We start from the raw sequence: 8,331 nt of genomic DNA, 5'->3' as shown, positions 1-8,331 counted from the left end.
TTCCCTCTACCATATTATATCCACCACTAATTCTCTTCCTCTTATTAAATTATTAATCCTTACACACCTTTCTATTAATTAGTAACTGTAGTGGTATTTGTACTTTGATTGCATGCTTAGTTTCTTAGTAAGTTTAGTACTAATTTTCCTCGAATGTTAGTCTAATAGCTATCTTTCTTGCATGTTCGCGTTTGGTTCGGCTACGCACCGCGCGTCATGCGGCAGCGCCCCTCGGTCGGTTGGGCGGGAGGAGGGCTGCGTTTTGCCTGGGATCCGCGCGTAACAGCCTTCTGCTGGTGTCACACGGGCCACTTGACGGTGCAGTAACTGCATCGCCTCTTGAAAGATGCAGTCATTGCATGTCAACGTCCATATATACCGAGCCCCAGGGACCACCGGAGCCCAGCCACGTCACCCGAGCCAGAGAGCCGGACGAAGATGGAAGACAGCAAGGAGGGACCAAAACCGCGATTAACTATACCCGAGCTGCCCAGCACGAGCCAAGGATCCACCCACGGATACCGCGAGTCAGCAACCCAGACACCGGCCGCCCAGGACAAGCAACCACAACGAGCTGCCCAAGGACCACTTCAAGGAACCAGACCAGAGGCGTCCAGCAAGAACCACGAGCCAGGACCCACTACCACTGGACTCCTGGCCACGCCTAGCCACCAGACAACCACGGAAGGAGAACAGCCACGTTTTCCTCAGGGACATCGGGTCTCACGCCCCGGAGGGGGTGAGGTCTCGTACTCGTTACTGGCGGACAAACTCCGGAAATGGGGATTTACTTTCGACGGCCACGCGGACCCACTAGCGTTCATCGAAAGGCTCGAGGAGCGAGTGGAATCATACGGCGGGAGCCTAGAGCAGTTGCCGCGAGCCATCTCCGGTCTCCTTACAGGTAAGGCCGAAGGATGGCTCCGAACTTTTCAGATGCAGGGACAGAATTGTATAGACTTTCGGAAAGAATTCCTAGAATTCTACCTGCCCCCCAGATACTTCCAGCGACTGGAAGACACCATACGAAGTCGGGAACAGAAGCCCAAGGAATCCTTCCGGGATTACCTTATCGAGTTACGTCTGATGATGCAGCGAGCCCAGTATACTCGGGAACAGGAACTCGAGCGGATCTACGAAAATCTCCGCCCGGAGTATCAAATGTACACGCGCAGACAGGATTTCCGATCCCTCACAGAATTGACCCAGCTCGTCTCTGCCTACGAAACCGCGCGGGACCGAGAAGCACTCCGCAGCATCGGGACTGCGCAGAACCATCGACCCCGTGCCGCCTATACCGGCAATGGAACCAACCCGCAACGAGGCAACACACACGAGACACCCGGGAAACCCGAGATCGCCAACCGAGGAATCGGCCAGGAGGAAGGGCAAGCGATCGATGTACAACGAGCCTGACGGAACTGCGAGGAAAACGGCCATTTCAGTGGTGCGTGCACAAACCCACAGAAGCTGTTCTGTTGGGATTGTGGCCACCGAGGGGTCCGGACCATCAACTGCTGTCGGAAACCCGCGTCGAGAAACGGGTCGGGTCTGCGCCCAACTGGGACATGGACGGAGGCGCGCACCCAGGAACAGGAGAAACCCACCCATTAAGCATGACCGGAGGAAGGATCGCTGCCCTGGTGGACATCGATGGGAGAGCATTTGCTGCCACCCTCGACACTGGAGCCACACGATCCTTCATCAGTGAGCGGCTGGCGAAGGAGATAGGGACGACCAAGAACAGGCGAGAGGTGAGGACCAGGATCCGCCTGGCAGATGGAACCAGGAAGGAGATCAACCAAGCGATAGCAGTCACAGTGCGCCTGGATCAACAAGAAACACAGGTATCTCTTCTTATACTCCCCACGGTATTAGACGACTTCATCTTGGGACTCGACTTCCTCTGTGGCATCCGCGCAAGGATCCACTGTGGACGGGCATAGCTACAGCTGAAGTTGCAGCAGAAACCCGCCGGGACGATACCATCATGCACCGCCCAGCCACGCCCGCGGGGCGTCACGTTTGCGGACTCCACTGCCATCCGAGACCAGCCCCAGACGAACACCCCCACAGCCAACCACGAACCATCCAACCGCCGCGACAACAAGGCCTTACCAGAAAAGATCAAGCAACAACCCCAGGACTACGCCATCACAACAGGACACGAAGAAAGCTACGACGGAAAGAACTGCGACACCGATGGATCCAACCATGGCCAGTTCTCCGGCACGAATCCCGACACCAACAGGGCAACGCAACACAACAAGGACTTTGGCAGAGACAGCTACGGCTCCACTGGATCAATCCAGGGCCAGCTCGTCGAACCAGGAGTCACCAACAGGACACAGCAGGAAGCAAGGACTTTGGCAGAGACAGCTACGGCTCCACTGGATCAATCCAGTGCCAGCTCGTCGAACCAGGAGTCACCAACAGGACACCGCAGGAAACAAAGGACTTTGGCAGAGACAGCTACGGCTCCGCTGGATCAATCCAGGGCCAGCTCGTCGAACCAGGAGTCACCAACAGGACACAGCAGGAAGTAAAGGACTTTGGCAGAGACAGCTACGGCTCCACTGGATAAATCCAAGGCCAGCTCGTCGAACCAGGAGTCACCAACAGGACACCGCAGAAAGCAGAAGACTTCGGCAGAGATAGCTGCGGTTCCGCTGGACCAACCCAGGGCCAGCTCATCGAACAGGGAGTCAGCAACAGGACCCAGGAATCACCAGGATACTCCAGCAAAGATAGCTGCGGCCCCGCGGGATCAATCCAGGGCCAGCTCATTGAACCGGGAGTTACCACGTAGTAACCCAACACGACAGACATCACGCAAGCCACGAACCCCGATACCACAGGACGAGATCACAGAAACCCCGACGACGGACTACCAACTGAAGCCATAAGCCGACGCCGAGATAGCTCGGGAACGCAACCCGTTTCGCCCAGCCGATTCGGATGACTACGAGAACGCGATCTTTGCCGCCATTACCGCCCTGGAACTGGAGGACCTATCGCCGTGGCAGCAAGACCCAGACCCCGAACCACCCTCCACGCCGTGGGCAGGCAAGTTTCTGGAAGAAGAATTGGCGAAATTCGACGGACTAGCTGGAGTCTGCCCCATCGCCGAACACACGATAATAATGCGAGACAACAGGCCCGTGAAGCAGCGCTATTTCCCGAAGAACCCGGCCATGCACAAGATCATCAACGCACAGGTGGACGAGCTGCTCCGGGACGGAAGGATCGAACCATCCCGAGGTCCCCACAGTGCCCCAATCGTTTTGGTAGGAAAGAAGACCGGAGAAATGCGAATGTGCGTGGATTGTCACCAGCTAAATGCCCGCTCGGTGCCTGACGCGTATCCGCTGCCACGGATTAACCACATTCTCGAGAGACTACGCCACGCTCGCTACATCTCCACGCTGGACCTCAAAAACGGATACTGGCAGATCCCGGTGGCCAAGGGCAGCAGAGAGGCAACAGCATTTACCGTCCCCGGCAGAGGACTCTTCCAGTGGAAGGTCATGCCTTTCGGCCTGCACTCAGCCCCAGCGACGTTCCAGCGAGAATTGGACAGCGTCATCGTACCCACCATGGAGCCGTACGCGTTCGCGTATCTCGACGACATCATCGTCATCGGAGCCACGCTAGAAGAACTCATCGACCACCTTCGCGAGGTTTTCAGGAGGCTGCGAGAGGCGAACCACCGACTAAACCGAAACAAGTGTAGTTTCTTCAGGAAGAGTTAAGTCTACCTCGGCCATGTCATCAGCGAACAAGGCATCCACACGGACCCGAACCAGCGCAGTCCAGAAACTAGCACCGCCCACCACACTGAAAGAACTGCGACGCTGCATCGGGATGGCATCCTGGTACCGACGTTTCGTCCCCAACATCGCCACGGTGGTCCAGCCCATGACCAACCTGCTCAAAAAGGATCAAAAGTGGGAGTGGACAGACGAACAACATCAGGAATTTGAGACTCTCAAGGAAAGACTCACGCAAGCACCAGCCCTGGCATGCCCCGACTTCACCGAGCGATTCGTACTCCAAACGGACGCCAGTTCGTATGGCCTCGGAGCAGTGTTGACACAACAGATCGACGGAGCAGAAAGAGTCATCGCCTACTCAAGCCGTCGACTACTCAAGGCAGAGGAAAACTACTCGGCCACCGAGAAAGAGTGCCTTGCCATAGTCTGGGCAATCCGGAAGCTCCGATGCTTCCTGGAAGGATACCACTTCGATGTAATCACGGATCACCTCGCCTTGAAGTAGTTGAACTCCATCGATACTCCAACGGGACGCATCGCCCGCTGGGCCTTGGAGCTCCAGCAATATCGGTTTGACATCCACTACCGTCGAGGAAGCCAGAACGTTGTGGCTGACGCCCTCTCACGACAGCCAGTAGAAACCCTGCAGCGAGTGGACGAGGCCCGGACCCCTGCCCCTGCCCCTGGCTGCAGAAGCTCCGCAAGCGGATCCAGGAACAGCCGGAAGGGCATCCGGAGTTCATCATCGAAAGCGACCAAATATACAAACGAGCCAGCAGCAGAACCAGCGAAGAAGACCCTATCAAATGGAAACTATGTGTCAACAGGGACCACCGCCGACGCGTGCTTGAAGAGTGCCACGACCATCCGACAGCAGGACACTTCGGGATCAGGAAGACAGCGACACGAATAGCCCAGAGGTACTACTGGCCCGGACTGCACCGAGATATCGACCGATATATCCGGCAGTGCGCCAAGTGCCAGCAGTACAAGGTAAGTCAAACCACACACCCGCCAAGCCGGGTGTGGAGACCGTTTTCCGGGAACGGATCCTGAGCCACTTCGGAACCCGACGGAAATTCGTATGCGACAACGGGACCCAATTCACAAGTCGCTCTTTCCGAAAGTTTTGCAAACTAGCAGGCATTGAATTGGAATATACGGCGCCCTATACCCCAAAACAAAACCCCACGGAACGAGCCAACAGGACGATCAAAACCATGATCGCCCAGTTCATCGATGGAGACCAGCGGACATGGGACCAGCTGCTGCCCGAACTCAGCCTAGCCATCAACAGCAGCACATCGGACACCACAGGCTTCAGCCCAGCATTCATCGTACTCGGCCGGGAACCTCGGTTGCCTGGAGCCTTGTACGAAGAGGCGACCCCAGGACTAGGCGAAGTGACAGAGATCCCAACCGACAAAGCCAAGCGACTCAAGGAAATCTTCGCCATCGTACAGGAAAATACCCAGCAGGCATCACAGACACAGAGCAGGACCTACAACCTACGTCGATGCGAATGGAGACCCACGATCGGGACGCTCGTGATGCTACGCCAACATCACCTGTCCAAAGCGGCGGACAACTTCGCTGCCAAACTGGCTCCCAAATATGAGGGGCCTTACAAAGTAATTAAATTTATTTCTCCCACCATAGCACGACTCCAGAAGCTTCCGGGAAGACAACGACGAACGGCCGGACTAGCCGACCTCAAGGCCTAGCACGACCACGAGCACACCCTCACCAGCGAAGACGAAGTAGACAACGAAGACAACGATGATGACGACCCCAGCACCAGGAAAACCGCGAGTTCATGAGGGCCACTTATGGTAGTGCGCTGCCATAATGTCCTCGCCCCACAAGGGGCAACCGCGTACACACGCAGTAAGATAGCTTAACTCCCCTTAAGGGATTAAAGTAAGAAATAGCCAGAAACTAGAAAACACACCGATCAGGGAAACCCAGGGCCCAGGGCACACCAGTGGCACAGGTCAGGTTCTAACCAAACAAGGTTTCTTCCCCCCACCAGATCCGACATGGACAACCCAAGGACGAGCGACGCACAGCCTCTAGAGGCAGAGGATTGCACGGAGGGGCATCCTACGGGTGCGCTCGCCGCCCAGCTCAAGGCAACCACGGTCCACGACCAGCCAAACACAAGTAAGACACCACTCCCCGACCCCGCAAGCAGAACCGGGCCACACCACGCAGCATGGCCCATCAACTGGAGCGATACCACGACCACCCAGGCCCCCTAGGCCATCCCGACGTCGGGCCCGCCCCGACCTGGGCATGGCTCAACGACATCGTCCATCCGAGCACGTCGCGAAACAACCCGTCTGGGATCATCACAGTGGAGGCGATGCGATCATCGGACTCAGACGAGGAGGTCCGAGCAGGCCGGGCCCAGCAGGAGCCCCCCAGGCGCCCACGCCGCCGCAAGCATCCAGGCCAAGGAACAGGCACCGCCGTCACCCCACGCGCGACTCGAAGACGCGTCGAGCCAGGACACGTCAACCTGGACCCCAACTCCGAGAGGTAGAACAGCTCCCCAGTCGCGCACAAACTGCGGCTGCGGTCTCCACCACCACCGCCCTATTACCTGTACCGCATGGGAGACCCGCTGACCCCACGGCCGAACTACGACAGCAGCTCCGACGAGGGGTTCACCAGCCCGACGATGGAGGCCGACAAACACTGGGAGCCGACCCGCCTGGCAAGCACCGATGAAGAGGTCTTGCACGACCGACGTTTCGGAAAAGCGGGTGGCCGCCCATGGGTCAAGTACTCCGTCCTGGACCTAAACCGCCAACTGAAGGCCGAGCGGGCCACGACGGGCCCATACTCGGACGTGAGCGAGGACGAAGATGGGCCGGCCGACTGCCAGAAGAGCGCTCCAGCCACCCTGACGTGGCACCCTGGACCACCTGGAAGGACGCCGATAAGACCCTGCAGCTGCTGCTCGCCCATCCACGACCCATCACCCCACCCAGGCCCAGGAGTGGGACGCGCAGGAGGAGGCGGCAGCCCCGGAAAGAAAGGAGAATCTCGATTGGCAGCCGCTGGACTACGCACCAATGAAGTGGCTTTCGCCAGTTCCCACCGACCACAACGCCCCGAACCCGGAACCGACGAGCTGCACGGCTTGAGAGGCCGAACCAGGAAACCCGAGCCAACCAACGGAAGACAGCGACCTGTCATTGGGCTTGGAAGAGGCTCCTCACAGCGTTCGAGGAGATGCCCGAGCTGAACGTGTTGCAGGAAGAACAGGCATGGCCAATCGCCCCAGTCGTCTGGCGGGTAAGCACGCCTGACCGCCGCATCCTGCAAAGCCTGCTGGAAGGCGCCAGCGCTCAGGCAAACTCGGCGCGGCACGGGCGCAGTCGGATCCGCAGCCTACAACACCACGACGGCCAACGCTTCCGCGTATCCATCAGTGGAAATTTGGTGCGCATTTCACCGTGCCCCACCCCAAAGTAGGAAGGGAGTGTGAAGGCATAAGCCTCCACAAAACCTGACCACAACACCATCCCCTGAAGGGACAGCCCTGGGGGGGCTTATTATCTCATTTTATTACTTCTGTTATTATTATTATAACAAAGACAACCATGAATCCTTATTTTCCCCAATTAAAATAAGAAATAGGCTAAGAAAACCCCAAAATAGTGAGGCCTTTTTACTTATTAGTAGAACTAAGAGAACCAACACGAAAGAGAGACGCATACTACGGCCACGCAGCAAAGAGAGCCGGCATGAAAAAGAAGGAATCGGAGAGAGCCGCCGATCGCTCTTACGCCCACGCAGCCAAAGCAAGACAAAGCCGCCGATCGGTCTTACGCCCACGCAGCCGAGGGAGATAGCCGACGTCGAAGCATGCATACACCCCCGAGCCGAGGCCGGCAGCCGAAAGCTGCGCAGCAGCGAAGCGGCAGAGAAGCTGCCAAAAAGAAAAGCAGAGGCCTGGCACGGTCCAGCGCGGGCCAGGCTCGAGAGTGATCTCCGAGGGCTGAGCCAGAACGGTTGTGCGGCGGAAGCCAAAATAGGCTTACCAAATAAGCAGTGCCCAGACCCCGCGCGAAGTACAAAACAAGCCGTGACCGAAGTGACGAGGACCCGCCGCAGGACACCAGGACCCAAAGAAGGAAACAAGGCTGAGCCACCTCACGTATGTGAGCTCTGGGGGGGATAGATCGGTGCAGTAGGCAGGGTATAAGCTCAGGATCAGAATTTTCCCACAGTTGTTAAATGCATATCTATATCCACATGGTCTATTATATTTTTGTCGTTTATTCCCCCGCTGCAGGCGCGGGGTTTTAAGTAGGGAAATGACGATCCGAAAACAATAAAGACACCCACCTCAACCCACCTGTTTCAGAACTTTCGCCCGTAGGAGTCCCTCACCCCCTCCCCCTCTCTTCCCTTTTCCCTGGGGGCCCGGCGGAGTGGATGTGAGTCGTGGATCATGCGGCATCCACCAAGCTGGGCTTCCCTTTCCTATACCTTTCTCCCCTGGGGACCCGGCGATGCTGGATGTGAGTCGTGAATTCATGCGGCA

The sequence above is a fragment of the Drosophila miranda genome, chromosome XR (assembly GCF_003369915.1).
Source record: "Drosophila miranda strain MSH22 chromosome XR, D.miranda_PacBio2.1, whole genome shotgun sequence".
Classification (NCBI taxonomy): Eukaryota; Metazoa; Arthropoda; class Insecta; order Diptera; family Drosophilidae; genus Drosophila; species Drosophila miranda.
Note: the sequence above shows the minus strand (reverse complement) of the source record.